This window comes from Loxodonta africana, unplaced genomic scaffold (assembly GCF_030014295.1).
Source record: "Loxodonta africana isolate mLoxAfr1 unplaced genomic scaffold, mLoxAfr1.hap2 scaffold_201, whole genome shotgun sequence".
Lineage (NCBI taxonomy): Eukaryota > Metazoa > Chordata > Mammalia > Proboscidea > Elephantidae > Loxodonta > Loxodonta africana.
The window spans coordinates 1-16,362 of NW_026974941.1; the positions used below are offsets into that span (position 1 = coordinate 1).

General features: G+C 37.6%; 1 pseudogene; it reads right to left on the bottom strand.

The window, feature by feature from the left end:
• Positions 1-13,333: 13,333 nt before the first annotated feature.
• On the bottom strand, positions 13,334-15,853 carry LOC135229318 (olfactory receptor 4A5-like; annotated as a pseudogene).
• Between the last annotated feature and the right edge of the window lie 509 nt (positions 15,854-16,362).

Below are 16,362 nucleotides of genomic sequence, written 5' to 3' on the forward strand. Positions count from 1 at the left end.
CTAGGAGTCGGTTTTTGACACTAATGAAATGGATAACAGTCTAGCAAAAGGAATTTAAAAAATAAGAGGAAAACAAACTGCCAGATTTGGAAGAGAAAAATGGGCCATCGCTGCAGATTCTGTATATTCCAAAAGGATATTATAAACAAATGTATGCCAATATTTTTGCCAACTGAGAAGTGGAAGAAACCTTTGAATAACACAACTTTTGGAAGAGACACACACAAAATTAAAAATCAGAATAACATAATACCTGTTAAATTAATCAATATTTTAAATAAGACAAATCTCCCCCCCTCCCAAAATTCATATATAGCTTTATCAATGAATTCTACTCAGCATTTCTTTAAAAAATACTTTTGGAACAAGAGAAAATTAAAATACTTTCAAACTAACTTCTACACACTGCATAACTTTCGCTTTCCACTCTTTTGAAAAGTAGTGTGTATTTTGGTTATCTTGCATCCCTTCCCATTGTATATAGTGTGTGTGGAAGAGAGAATGACTGCAGTTCATATAGCTTTAAATATAGAGAAACAATAATTTAGGAGCTGTATGAAATGAACTGTACCCAAGGAGCCTCATCCATACCTGATATAGATTTAGAAATTGAAGTCCTGAACTACAAGCTGATGCCATGATGGGATAAGGTGTTGATGAAGAGGATGAATGTACCTTGCCTGTGTGAGTATGTGTGTTATTGTGACCATAGGTATACTGTATACAATTTATACAGTATAAATTGTATATCTAAAGGTGGACACAATATCTTTTATCCTATGCTTTTCTTCATGTTATATTAACACTGCCCAAAGATATGGAGTCTATTTCTTCACCCTTATCAATCTGGACAAGTCTGTGGCTGGCTTGATCACTAGAATATGACAGAATGTTGAGCCATTTGGGGCGATAGCCCTTACCTAGCCTGGCAGCTTCTGCCTTCTCCCTCTCAGAGCCATGAGTAGCCATTTAAGGAGTCTAACAAGCTCGCTGGAGAAATCTTCTCTACATAGGTCTACATGGAGAAGAAGAAGGATCCAGCAGAGCCCAGTCTTCAAGACATTCCTGTCAGGGCACCATTCATCTGAGTGAAGTCATCTCGGTCCCACTGTAAGTACAGCCATTAGCAGAATATCAAACACTGAACTAACTCCATGCTGTATGGCGCAAAATTGATCAGTCAAGGTCTGCCTAAATTTCTAACCCCCTAAAAATGTGAGATACAAAAAATAATATATGTTTTTTTAAGCTACCAAGTTTTAGGGTAGTTGGTTATACGTCAATGCCTAATAGGAACAGTAGAAATGAGCAAAGAGATTCTAAAATATATATTAAAATGAAAAGGTCCTGCAGTTAAAATAATCTTGAAAATAAAAATGGTAGAATAACACTACATGATTTTAGAATTTACTACAAAACAAATGTAATTAATACTCTCTTATGCTTCTTCAGTTAGACAAATAGTTGAACAAAATTGACCACAGAGTCTAGAAATAGAACCACAGTATATGCTCATATATATTCAAAAAGTTTCATTAAATTCAATAGGGAAGAAAAACACTTATAAGGAATGGGTATTTGAACAAATGGATATCCATATTACAAAATGAATCGTGTGAATTCAGCCAACGTGATGCTGTAGACAGAACCACCATCCCATCTCTCTGTAGCAAAGACCCAAAAAACTAAGTAAAACAGATACAAACGTCAATCCTGGAACTTTTTTCCATCAAATGAAGGGGTAAGGAACTACGTCAAATACTGAATGAAAGAAGATATTGACAGAAAACAGAGAGCCAGGAGAGACATGAAGGGAGGTCTCCTGTTGACAAATATGAGCACTGTTGGCATCTTGAAGCACAGCCGGCAATGACCCAAAACAGGGAAGATGGGAAAGCAACTTCACAGAGCTCACAACAGGATGTAGAACACTTGGTAACCAGAAATACAAGCTTTTCCACACCTTACCCTTCTGCCCCACATGCCATTTCCCTCCCTTTGCTTGGGCCCCAACCCAGAAGCCAAGGCTAGAGCATCCTTGACACTCAGGCACACCTCCACCCCAGACTCGCATTACATGTCCTCTCCCACTACTCAACTAATGGCTGAAAGGTGGGAAGTAATCTTGTACTACACCCCGTCTGACACCCCCACCCATGCGGTGAGGAGCTGTGAATGTTCCCACACCTCTGGACCAACATCTGAAAGAAATAGCACCCACACAATCTGCCTTCACCCACCTCATCAAATCAGTGTAGAAAGAAGTGGACTCATCCTGACTGCTGCTGCCCTGCACACCAGACAAGGTGTGCAAGAGCCTACCCACACTGACATCAAAAGAAAAGATAAATATAGGATGAAACAAAAAATATGCAATCAATAAATAAAGAAAATAAGAAGAATGACTCAGAGACAGTAGGACAAGATGGCTCCAGCAAGTGAACAAAAATAAAGACTCAGATAAACTTCTGTTAGAAGAAAAGGCAGTGGAACTACCTGATGATTCAAAATACTAATATTTAGAGCTCTCCAAGACATTAGGAAAGAGATCAAGAAAAACACAGGAAAAAAAAGGTAAAAAATACATAAAATCATGGAAAAAGATGAAACCCACAAAAACACAACCAAAATCAAGGAAAACAAACACAAAAATATGGAAGAATTCAGGAAAATAATGCAAGAACAACTCATCACAATAAATAAACAATTAGAAACTATGCAAAAAAAGGCAACTAGAAATCAGAAAGATAACAAAAGTTCAGAAATAGACAACTCTACAGAAGGCTTTAGAAGCATATTTGAAACAATGGAAGACAGAATCAGCAACATTGAAGACAAATACGTGGATACCACTTTGAGGAAAAAATAGTGAAGAAAATGAAGAAAAATGAAGAATTTTAAGGGACACAATCAAGAACAAAAATTTTCACGTGATTGGAGTTTCAGAACAGGGGGGAAAGTAGAAAACACAGAGAAGATTGTTGAAGATTTGCTGACAGAAAACTTCCAAAATAGCATGAAAGATGAAAAACTGACCATCCAATATGCTCAAAGGACCCCAAAAAGGTGGACTCCAAAAGCATGTAACCACAATATATCATAATCACACTTGCCAAAACCAAAGACAGAAAGAATCCTGAAAGGAGCACTAGAAAAACAAAAAGTCACTTACAAATGGGAAAAATAAGATTAAACTCTGATGACTTGGCAAAAACAGTTCAGGCAAGAAGGTGATGGGGATGACATATATAAAACCTTGAATTGATAAAACTGCCAACCAAGAATATATCCTGCAAACTCTACAATGTGATTGCAAAATTAGTACATATCCAGATAAACAGAAATTAAGGGAATTCTAAAAAAAACAAACCGAACTTACAAAAAATATTAAAGGGAGACTATCTGTTAGAGAACCAGCAACATCAGACAACAACCAGAGTCTAGGACATAGGTCAGCATCAGCCAGATACCAACGTAGGTAAAGGACTCTCAGTATTAAAACAAGGCTAAATACATGGAAAGGAAAACAGGAATGCCTATTAGTAAATGATGACAATGTCAAAACAATAAAAATGGAGAATAAATGGGACAGATATAGAACTTTCAGATGGAAAGGGATTCAAGGCAATATCAAGTAATAAATGACTGATTCAGACTTAGGAAGTTAAGGGTAAATTTCAAGGAAACCGCAAAGAAAGTTAACAAACCTAACCATGCTAATAAAAAAAGAAGAAACACATAAAGACTCATTAAAACAAGACCTATGATAATGAAAGAAAAGAAAAGAAAATCCACAAAAAAAAGGAACTCAGCACAGGAAAGTAAGAGGAACAAAGAAAACATCAGCACCACAAAAGAAAAGCACAAGACGGCAATAAACTCATACCTGTGAAACCCTGGTGACATAGTGGTTAAGTGCTATGGCTGCTAACTAAAAGGTCAGCAGTTCAAATCTGCCAGGCCCTCCTTGCAAACTCTATGGGGCAGTTGTACTCTGTCTTATACTGTCAATACGAGTCGGAATCGACTTGACAGTGCTGGAGTTGTGTATCTATCAATATTCACACTGAATGTTAATGGCTTAAATGCACCCATAAAGAGACAGAGTGTGGCAGAATGGATTAAAAAGAATTCACCTATATGCTGTCTCCAAAAGACATATCATTGACACAAAGTCATAAACATACTAAAAATTAAAAGAAAGAAAAATATATCAAGCAAACAGTAAACAAAAAAGAGTAGGTGTAGCAATATTACTCTCATATAAAATAGACTTTACAGCAAAACTGATCATAAAGACAATAATGATTAAAATGACAATCAACCAAGAACACAAAACTTTAATAAATATCTATACACTCAATGACAGGGTTCCAAAATACATAAAGCCAACTCTACAAGTACAGAAAAGAGAAATGTTCAGTTCCACAATAATAGTAGTAGACTTCAGCACATCACTCATTAGTGGGCAGAACATCTAGAAAGAAACACAGCAAAAATACAGAAGATCTAAAGGCCATGATCATCCAACTTTACCTCATAGACATATATAGAACACTCTACCAAGTGCCAGCAAAGTGTGCATTTTTTCCAATGCACATGAAACATTCTCCAAAATAGGCCACATTTTAGGCACAAAACAACCCTCAATAAAATCCAAATCATTAAAATAATACAAAAAATTCTAATCACAACACCATAAAAGTAGAAATCAACAAGAAAAGAGCAAGGGAAAAAAATCAAATACATGAAGATTGAATAACATCTGCCTTAAAAACCACTGTTATTTTTTTTTTATTAAAAACCACTGGGTAATAGAAGAAATCTAAGAGGGAATCAAAAAATTCCTAGAGCCAAATGAAAATGTAAACGTATCATATTGAATGAAGCCTTTGAGACACAGCAAAGGCAGTGTTCAGAGGTCAATTTATAGCTATAAATGTACACATCAAAATAGAAGAACACACAAAAATAAAAATGTTAGCTCTATGACTTGAACAAATAGAAAGAGAACAGCAAAAAGAGGCCAGAGGCAATAGAAAAAAGGAACTAATAAAGATTACAGCAGAAATAAATGAAATATCAGAAAAAAAAAACAGAAAGAAAGAATCAAGAAGACCAAAACTTCATTATTTGAAAAGGTCAAAAACTCTGGCAAAGCATTGGACCAGCTGACAAAAGAAAAACAGGAGAGGAAGAGGAAACAAATGACACAAATAAGATGAGAAAAGAGACATTACAATAGACCTATCTAAAACAAAAAACATCACGATAGAATACTATGAAAAATTGTACTCCAGCAAATTTGAGAAACTACAGGAAATGGGCAAATTTCTAGAAGCACACTACCTACCTAAACTTACAAAAACTGAGATAGAAAATCGGAAAAATGCATAACAAGAGAAGAGACTGAATGGGGTAAAAAATAAAAACTCCCAATAAAAAAACCCTGGCCTCAACTGCTTCACTGGAGAATTCTACCAAACATTCAGAGAAGAGCTCACACCAGTACTATTCAAATTATTTCAAAGCATAGAAATGAAGGAAATCTCCCAAATTCGTTCTATAAAGCCAGTATAATCCTGATACTAAAGCCAGGAATACATACAAACTTAAAAAATAAAAATACAGACCAATATCTCTCATGAACATAAAAGCAAAAATGCACAGCAAAATTCTAGCCAAAAGTATTCAGCATCACATTAAAAAGGTAATACACCACTACCACGTGAGATTCATACCAGGTATGCAAGGGTGGTTCAACATTAGAAAATCAATCAACGTAATCCATCACATAAATAGAACAAAAGAAAAAATCACATGATAACACAGTTGACATTTCATAAAGCCCAACTCTTATTCCTGATAAAAAAAACTCTCAATAAAATAGGAATAGTAGAGAAATTCCTCAACATAATAAAGGGCATCTATGCAAAACCAAAAGCCAACATCATTCTCAATGGAGAGAGGCTGAAAGTACTCCCCCTTAGAACATGAACAAGACAAGGAGGCTTTTTATCACCACTCCTATTTAACATTGTACTGGAAGTCCTAGCTAGAGCAGTAAGAGAAGAAAAAGAAATAATGGCATCCAAATCGAAAATGAATTGGTAAAACTCTCTCTATTTGCAAATGATATGATCCTACACATAAACACATAGACAACACCAAATATTCCATAACGAAACTACTGGAATAAGAAAATCTAAACAATATACTTTAAGAATACATACAGGCATAATTAAACTATTTTTAACTATGATTAAAAAATTAGGATTGGGATTAATTCTGAGAAGATGTGGAAAAATGGCATCAGAGAAGTACGATCAGGTAGTTTCAGTGATATTGATAATCTAGGTAAGAGACTACAAGGTTTATAAATAATTGCATATGTTGCTGGGTATACGTGAAAAATTACTCACTAAAATTTAAAAACAAGAAAAGTTCTAAAGTCTATGTTTTAGTTGGAAAAGTAAACTCTTGTTAAACATAGATAATGCTCCATACTACACTGAGAAAATTCTTTCTGCTTTCTGATTTTGGGATATTCCTGGATGGGCGGTAGGCTGAGAAAAACTTTTCTTTTTTTTTTTTTTTTTACATAAAATTGAAAAAACAAAATTTTCTTTTTACCAAACAAATCATTACTAAGTCTCTACATAAAAAAAAACCTTTAAGTTTAATACAACTTTTAGGGAAAGTGTTGCTTATGCAAAATAACACTTTTCTTTCCATATCTTCAATTTCATGGAGATAAAATCAGAAGCTCTATCTAATCTTTTAAGAATCACAAAAAATGCACATAATAACTAATGAGGAAAAATATAAATATGTTTATAACTCAGATTAATATTATTTTCAAATCTAAAGTGAAAGAGTACTATCTGTCCTCTAATCAAGAACTCATGCGTTTTCTTCATCAACCACATCCCATCTCTCAAACTTGTTCACGGATGGTGTCTCAAACTGAACACAACATCATGTCCCACTAAAATATGCAGAATTGCAAATGCACAGACATTGAACAGAGGAACAGAAGTAATCTGAAGCACACAATGCATAGTGGAGCTTCAAAGTAGCTGTTGTGCTAATAAATAACAAACAGTAAAATTTTAAAACCATACTTTTGCCCTCAGAAATTTGTTCTAAGTATTGGCCAAATTGTTTTCTCATTAATTTGAATGATACAAAATTTTCCAAAGTAATTTGTTTTTTCTCTTTTTAAAAGAAAGTCCTGTTTTGGTATGTACTCAGAAAAACAAAATTACCATGTGAGCTTAGTTTTATTTTTATTTATTTATTTTCTAATTTTTATTGTGCTTTAAGCGAAATTTTACAAATCAAGTCAGACTCTCACACAAAAAACTTATATACACCTTGCTACATACTCCCAATTACTCTCCCCCGAGACAGCCCGCTCCCTCCCTCTACTCTCTATTTTTGTGTCCATTTTGTCAGCTTCTAACCCCCTCTACCATCTCATCTTCCCTCCAGGCAGGAGATGCAAACATAGTCTCAAGTGTCCACCTGATCCAAGAAGCTCACTCCTCACCAGCATCCCTCTCCAACCCATTGTCCAGTCCAATCCATGTCTGAAGAGTTGGCTTCGGGAATGGTTCCTGTCCTGGGCCAACAAAAGTTCTGGGGACCATGACCACCGGGGTCCTTCTAGTCTCAGTCAGACCATTAAGTCTGGATTTTTTATGAGAATTTGGGGTCTGCATCCCACTGCTCTCCTGCTCCCTCAGGGGTTCTCTGTTGTATTCCCTGTCAGGGCAGTCATCGGTTAGAGCTGGGCACCTTCTAGTTCTTCTGGTCTCAGGATGATGTAGTCTCTGGTTCATGTGGCCCTTTCTGTCTCCTGGGCTCGTAATTACCTTGTGTCTTTGGTGTTCTTCATTCTCCTTTGATCCACGTGGATTGAGACTCATCTGAGATGCATCTGAGATGGCCACTTGCTAGCATTTAAGACCCAAACACCAGTCTTCAAAGTGGGAAGCAGGATGTTTTCTTCATAGATTTTATTACGCCAATTCACTTAGATGTCCCCTGAAACCATGGTCCCCAGACCCCTGCCCTTGCTATGCGGGCCTTCAAACCATTCAGTTTATTCAGGAAACTTCTTCGCATTTGGTTTAATCCAGTTGTGCTGACCTTGCCTGTATTGTGTGTTGTCTTTCCTGTCGCCTAAAGTAGTTCCTTTCTACTATCTACTTAGTGAATACCCCTCTCCCACCTTTCCTCCTACCCACCTCTCGTAACCGCAAAAGAATGTTTTCTTCTCAGTTTAAACTATTTCTCAAGTTCTGATAATAGTGGTCTTATACAATATTTGTCCTTTTGCAACTGACTCATTTCACTCTGCATAATGCCTTCCAGGTTCCTCCATGTTATGAAATGTTTCACAGATTTCTCAATGTTCTTAATCGATGTATAGTATTCCATTGTGTGAATATACCATAATTTACTTATCCATTCAGCCGTTGATGGGCATCTTGGTTGATTCCAACATTTTGCTATTGTAAACAGTGCTGAAATAAACATGGGTGTGCATATATCTGTTCGTATAGAGGCTCTTATTTCTCGACAATATATTCCGAGGAGTGGGATTGCTGGGTCATATGGTAGTTCTATTTCTAGCTTTTTAAGGAAGTGCCAAATCAATTTCCAAAGAGGTTGTACCATCTTACATTCCCACCAGCAGTGTATAAGTGCTCCAATCTCTCCACAGCCTCCCCAACATTTATTATTTTGTGTTTTTTGGATTAATGCCAGCCATGTTGGAGTAAGATGAAATATCATTGTAGTTTTGATTTGAATTTCTCTGATGGCTAATGACCATGAGCATTTCCTCATGTATCTGTTAGCTACCTGAATATCTTTTAGTGAAGTGTCTTTTCATATCGTTTGCCCATTTTTTAATTGGGTTATTTTTCTTTTTGTAGTTGATTTTTTGCAGTACTCATGTAGATTTTAGAGATCAGGTGCTGATGGGAAATGTCATAGCTACCCAGTCTGTAGGTAGTCTTTTTGCTCTTTTGGTGAAGTCTTTGGATGAGCATAAACAAAACCACCCAGTGCCCTTGAGTTGGATGAGAATAAGTGTTTGAATTCCAGGAGCTCCCAGTTATCTAGCTTTTCCTCTGCATTCTTAACAATGTTTTGTATACTGTTTATGCCTTGTATTAGGGCTCCTAAGGTCGAGCAGCTAAAGCAAAAGGAAGAAATGATGAAGTAAAAGAACTGAACAGAAGATTTCAAAGGGCGGCTCCAGGAGACAATGTAAAGTATTATAATGACTTGTGCAAAGAGCTGGAGATGGAAAACCAAAAGAGAAGAACAAGCTTGGTTTTTCTCAAGCTGAAAGAACTGAAGAAAAAATTCAAGGCTCAAGTTGCAATAGTGAAGGATTCCATGGGGAAAATATTAAATGATGCAGGAAGCATCAAAAGAAGATGGAAGCAATACACAGAGTCATTACACCAAAATGAATTAGTCGATGTTCAACCATTTCAAAAGGTGGCATATGATCAGGAACTGATGGTACTGAAGGAAGAAGTCTAAGCTGCTCTGAAGGCATTGGGGAAAAGCAACGCACCAGGAATTGATGGAATATCAATTGAGATGTTTCAACAAACAGATGCAGCACTGGAGGTGCCCACTCTTCTATGCCAAGAAATATGGAAGACAGCTTCCTGGCCAACTGACTGGGAGAAATACATATTTGTGCCTATTCCCAAGAAAGCTGATCCAATCAAATGTGGAAATTATAGAACAATATCATTAATATCACACGCAAGTAAAATTTTGCTGAAGATCATTCAAAAACGGAGGCAGCAGTATATCCACAGGGAACTGCCAGAAATTCACGCCGGTTTCAGAAGAGCACGTGGAACCAGAAATATCATTGCTAATGTCAGATGGATCCTGGTTGAAAGCAGAGAATACCAGAAGGATGTTTACCTGTGTTTTATTGCCTATGCAAAGGCATTTGACTGTATGGATCATAACAAACTATGGATAATGCTGCGAAGAATGGGAATTCTAGAACACTTAATTGTGCTCATGAGGAACTTTTACATAGATCAAGAGGGGGTTGTTCGGACAGAACAAGGGGATATTGATTGGTTAAGAGTCAGGAGAGGTGTGCATCAGGGTTGTATTCTTTCACCAAATCTATTCAATCTATACGTTAAGGAAATAATCCGAGAAGCTGGACTATAAGAAGAAAAACGGGCCTCAGGATTGGAGGAAGACTCATTAACAACCTGCGCTATGCAGATGACACAACATTATTTGCTGAAAGTGAAGAGGATTTGATGCACTTACTAATGAAGATCAAAGACCACAGCCTTCAGTTTGGATTGCTGAATCGCATGGTAGTTCTATTTCCAGCTGTTTAAGGAAGCACCAAATCTATTTCCAAAGTGGTTGTACCATTTTAAAATTCCCACCAGCAGTGTGTAAGTGTTCCAATCTCTCCACAGCTCCCCCCCAACTTTTATTATTTTGTGTTTTTTGGATTAATGCCAGCCTTGTTGGAGTGAGATGAAATATCATTGTAGTTTTGATCTTCATTTCTCAAATGGCTAATGATCGTGAACATTTCCTCACATATCTCTTAGCTACCTGAATGTCTTCTTTATGAAGTGTCTATCCATATCTTTTGCTCATTTTTTAATTGGGTTATTTGTCTTTTTCCAGTTGAGTTTTTGCAGTAACATGTAGATTTTAGAGATCAGGCACTCATCAGAAATGTCATAGCTAAAAACATTTTCCCAGTCTGTAGGTAGTCTTTTTACTCTTTTGGCGAAGTCTTTGGATGAGCATTTGTTGTTGTTAGGTGGCGTCGAGTTGGTTTTGACTCATAGCGACCCTATGCACAACAGAATGAAACACTGCCGGTCCTTAGCCATCCTTACAATCGTCGTTTTGCTTGAGCTCATTGTTGCAGCCACTGTGTCAGTACACCTTGTTGAGGGTCTTCCTCTTTTCCGCTGACCCTGTACTCTGCCAAGCATGATGTCCTTCTCCAGGGACTGATCCCTCCTGACAACATGTCCAAAGTATGTAAGACGCAGTTTCGCCATCCTTGCCTCTAAGAAGCATTCTGACCGCACTTCTTCTAAGACAGATTTGTTCGTTCTTTTGGCAGTCCATGGTATATTCAATATTCTTCACCAACACCACAATTCAAAAGCATCAACTTATTCACTGTCCAGCTTTCACATGCATATGATGTGATCAAAAATACCATGGCTTGGGTCAGGCGCACCTTAGTCTTCAGGGTGACATCTTTGCTCTTCAACACTTTGAAGAGTTCATTTGCAGCAGATTTACCCAATGCAATGCGTCTTTTGATTTCTTGACTGCTGCTTCCATGGCTGTTGATTGTGGATCCAAGTAAAATGAATTCATTGTCAACTTCAATCTTTTCTCCATTCATCATGATGTTGCTCATTGGTCCAGTTGTGAGGATTTTGGTTTTCTTTATGTTGCGGTGTAATCCATACTGAAGGCTGTGTTCTTTGATCTTCATTAGTAAGTGCTTCAGATCATCTTCACTTTCAGCAAGCAAGGTTGTGTCCATCTGCATAACGCAGGTTGTTAATGAGTCTTCCTCCAATCCTGATGCCCCATTCTTCATATAACCCAGCTTTTTTTTTTCCTGGGGTTATCTGTTCAGCATACAGATTAAATATGTATGGTGAAAGAATACAACGCTGACGCACACTTTCAGTTAGGCCTGTTGTAAGATTGCCCATCTCACTTCTTTTTCAGGTTATTTGCTTCCTCTCCTGTTTTTCTTTTGTCAGTTTCTGCCAAGTAGTCCAAGCTTATTCTTATTGGCTCTCCTTTGTAAGTGACTTTTTGTTTATCCCTCACTGCTCTTATAATTGGAAACCCTGGTGGCATAGTGGTTAAGTGCTACGGTCGCTAACCAGAGGGTCAGCAGTTCGAATCCGCCAGGCACTCCTTGGAAACTCTATGGGGCAGTTCTACTCTGTCCTATAGGGTCTCTATGAGTCAGAATCGACTAGACGGCACTGGGTTTTTCTGGGTTATAATTCTCTCTTTATCTTTGGTTTTGGCAAGTTTGATTATAATACGTCTTGGTGACTTTCTTTATGTGGAGTTCGATGAGCATCTTGGATAGATATCTTCTCGTTTTTCACAATATTAGGGAAGTTTTCTGCCAACAAATCTTCAACAATTTTCTCTGTATTTTCTGTTATCCCTCCCTGTTCTGGTACTCCAATCACTAGTAGGTTGTTTCTCTTGATAGAGTCCCACATGATTCTTAAGGTTTCTTCATTTTTTAAAAGTTCTTTTATTTGATTTTTCTTTAAATATATCAGTGCCAAGTGATTTATCTTCAAGTTCAGAAATTCTAGGTTCTACTTGCTCAATTCTGCTCCTCTGATTTTCTATTGAGTTGTCTAATTCTGTAATTTTATTGTTAATCTTCTGAATTTCTGATTGCTGTTTGTCTATGGATTTTTCCAGCTTATTACACTTTTCATTATGTTCCTGAATAATCTTTCTAATTTCTTCACTTGCTTTATCTGTGTGTTCCTTGGCTTGTTCTGTGTATTGCCTCATTTCCTTCCTGATGTCTTGAAGGGTTCTGTATATTAAACTTTTGTATTCTGCATGTAGTAATTCCAGGAATGCACTTTCATCTAGAAGATCCCTGGATTCTTTGTTTTGAGAGCCTGTTGAGGTGATCATGGTCTGTTTCTTTATGTGACTCGATATCGACTGTTGTCTCGAAGCCATCTATAAGTTATTGTGTTAGTTTGTGCTTGTTGACTGTGTTGTAGGTTCTTGCTTTGTTTTGTTTTGATATACCCAAATGGGTTACTTGAGTGAGCTAGCTTGATTATTTTTGCCTTTGGAGTTCTGATGTCCTGTCCCCAGATGGCTAGAGCTGTTATGAAGTGTATCAGTCTAGGAACGTATTTGCTTTTCTTGTATGAATTCAGCTCAGGTTTCCAGGTAGCTGACCATCAAGTGTGTGGTACAGGCTCTGTCCTACAGCCTTAGAGGGGCAGCGTGATTAGTGTATGTACCAGAATCTGATTGCAGGAGGGGGTCACACTCTGAACAAGGTAGAGGGCTGAGAACCAACCTACAAGTGCCTCTGAGGAAATGCGTCCCTATTCCCTAGAGCGTGCAGTGGGTGGGCTCTGAAGTTGGAACGTGGGCACCCAAAGTTTTTTGTTGTAAGGACTGGGAGGTACCAGTTATCCTTGGACCCCTGTCATGGGGGGCAGGGCGACCTGAGTGGAGCTACGAGTCCTTAGGTCTCTGATGTGGGTAGGTGAAGACCTTGTTTAATGGGCAGTTCATTTTCTAAGCTTGTCTTTGAAGCTCAGGGCTCCCAGCTTGTCACAAATATACTTGTTTCACTTTCTTTTTCTGGTCTTTGTTGTAAAAAGGGCTCGCTGGAAGTGCCTGTCTATTCTGCCATCTTGGCTCAGCCTCCTATTTTTATTTATAACATTAAAAATATATATGCCCTTTATCTAGCCTCCAGAATAACTCTATTAGTTTAATTCTAACGTCAAAGAGTAATTTATTCTACATTTTGGATGTCTTTACATTAACAAAGTGAAGTATTCATAGAGAATCCATTGAATTGACTTAATCGTTCATTGTGATCATTTATTGCCTATTTCTTGCTTTAGAATTAGCAATGATATTTTCAGTGTGGGTACACATTTTTACTCTATCTGTAGTTAACCTTTTACTTAAGATTTTTTCCATAGCATTTTTCATCTCAGAATTTCTCAAGGTGTATATCAGAAGATTCACCATGGGAGTGATAACTGTATACAGCACAGTCATGGATTTGTCAATGGGAGTTGGAAACAGGTCTAACATACAAGAAAATACAGGGGACAAAAAAGAGGACAACCACTGTGATGTGGGAGCTGCAGGTAGACAGGGCTTTGCTCCTCCCTTCCTGACTGTGAGTCTTCAGGGAGCTTAGGATGACCCCATAGGAGATTAGTAGAAGGATAAAAATTACCATACAGATGGCTCCACCATTGGTAACAACAGTGAGGCCTATAAAATAGGTGTCGGTGCAAGCAAGTTCCAATAACGAGTACATGTCACAGCTGAAGTGATCAATGACATTGGGGCCACAGAAGGGGAGGCTGTACACAAAGAGAAGTTGAACCACAGAGTGCAAAAATCCTCCAACGCAGGCCGCCACCAGCAACAGAATGCAAACCTGTCGATTCATCATGGTCAAGTAATGCAGTGGCTTACAGATGGCCACATAGCGGTCATAGGCCATTGTCACCAGAAGAAAGACCTCAGTACCACCAAATAAGTGTCCTATGAAGAGCTGGCCCATGCAAGCTGGGAAGGAAATAGTCTTTTTTATCATAGAGTAAGTCTACGATCATTTTGGGAGAAATGTCAGTGGAATAAACAGCATCCATTAGTGACAGACAGGCAAGGAAGAAGTACATGGGGGAGTTCAGGGAGGAACTAACAATAATGATCATGACAATGAGCACATTTCCCACCATCGTCACAATGTAGATGAGCAAAAACATGACAAATAATGCTTTTTGGCCCTCAGGATCCTGAGTGAGTCCCAGGAGGACAAATTCTGTTACATTGTTTCTGTGTCCCATTTACTCTTCTGTAAGACCTGTTTCAGAGATGGGAGCTCAGGAGAACAAACCTGTAATGAAATCATGAAGACAATTATGAGTATGTCCATTAGGTCATGGAGCACTTCTGCACCATTTATTTCCTACAGTGGCTTATACATAAGAAACATTGACAAATGTCTACTGAGATTCTCTTCCAAAGATTCAAATATGCCTACCCTTAACAATTCTAGTTCTTCTCAGATGACTGGATTGGGCCTACAATAGACAAACTCTATCTCTAAATCTTAGTGGATCTTCTATAAATAAGTCAGAGGCCCAACAGTCTTTCATTCATTTAGTATTTCTTTTTTTAAACATGACAGTACTTGATATAGAGGTCTGCATGACAAAGAGGGGAAGGATGTCTGCTCTCAAGAAACTCATTCTCTGGTGGCGAAGATAATTAAATTGACATAGAATCAGTACTTAGAGTTGGTAATCTTTATTGTGAGTCCCTTTACAGTATGATCTATATAGCACCAAAAATAACCCCACTTCGGGAATATCTCACGAAATATTATGATATTCCACTATTAGAAGTTTGGATCTTCCTGCCTCAAAGGTTGTTCAGTCTTTATGAATCTCTCACTAAATTTGAAGAGCCTGGACTTCGAAATGTATCAGATTACTATAAAATTTTTTGCACATTATTCCCTGTAGCAATTATTTGGGCATAGTCTTAAGGATCCACAATGCTTTCCATTTCCTCTTTGCTTGTCCCACAACTCAACACACTTCTATACACTAGTGACATACAGTCAGTACTTTGATTTGGTAGTATTTGTGGTGAGTGCCTTTACAATATGATCTCTATTTTAAGCAAACATTTTTAACTGAAGTTAACTGCCACATAACAGTTACCAACTAGAACATTAACAGCCAGTATTTTCAAACCAATTGGGGGTAAGCTGGGCAGTAATGGGGGAGAAAATAGAAACTGTAAAGAGAAGTAGAGGACAATGGAACAGGGTTTTATGTATAATGCTTCTTAGGCACTGATAGTGGACACAATTAGGAACTTCAATGTCAAGTTTCCAAAAAGGAACATACTCAAAGGAAAAGACCAAACTCAGTGTAGGAAAGCATGAGCTTTAGTGATTTTCTAAATTTAGTCACAAGTCTGTCTCAATTCACTCACTGGAAAATAAAGGATTAAATAGATGATCTTAGAATCCTTCTTCGACCTACTGTCTTTCATACTATCAGTGAAACCCCAACTTATTTTATTCTGCTGGGTACTTCTATTTGTATATTTTTAATTAAACAACAATCTCCAAGCTCATTGATGTTACTTTAAAAATGCTTGCCAGTGTTGGAATTGGATCATTACTGTGGCCAAATATTGGGTAAGGTTTCCCACTGAGTGTGCGCCTTTGTACAGCCCAGGGCTTCCTTGAGGAGAGAGCACAGCACAGTGATGACTAATGTGCACTACAGAGCAACACTGTCTGTGTAGGAATTTCCCCTTCGCCAATTAATATCCCAGTGACCCTGAGCAACTTCATAAACCTCTTTGTGCCTCAGTTTCATAATTTGTGCATGGGGAAAACAATCGTATCTATCTCTGAAGTTTTTTGTGTGTGTGTTTTTACACGTAAAGTGCCTAGAGCACTCTCTGGATCCTGATGAAGAATCAAAAAATCATAGCTTTTTACTATTGCTCTTGAATGTTTCTCTATGGACATTT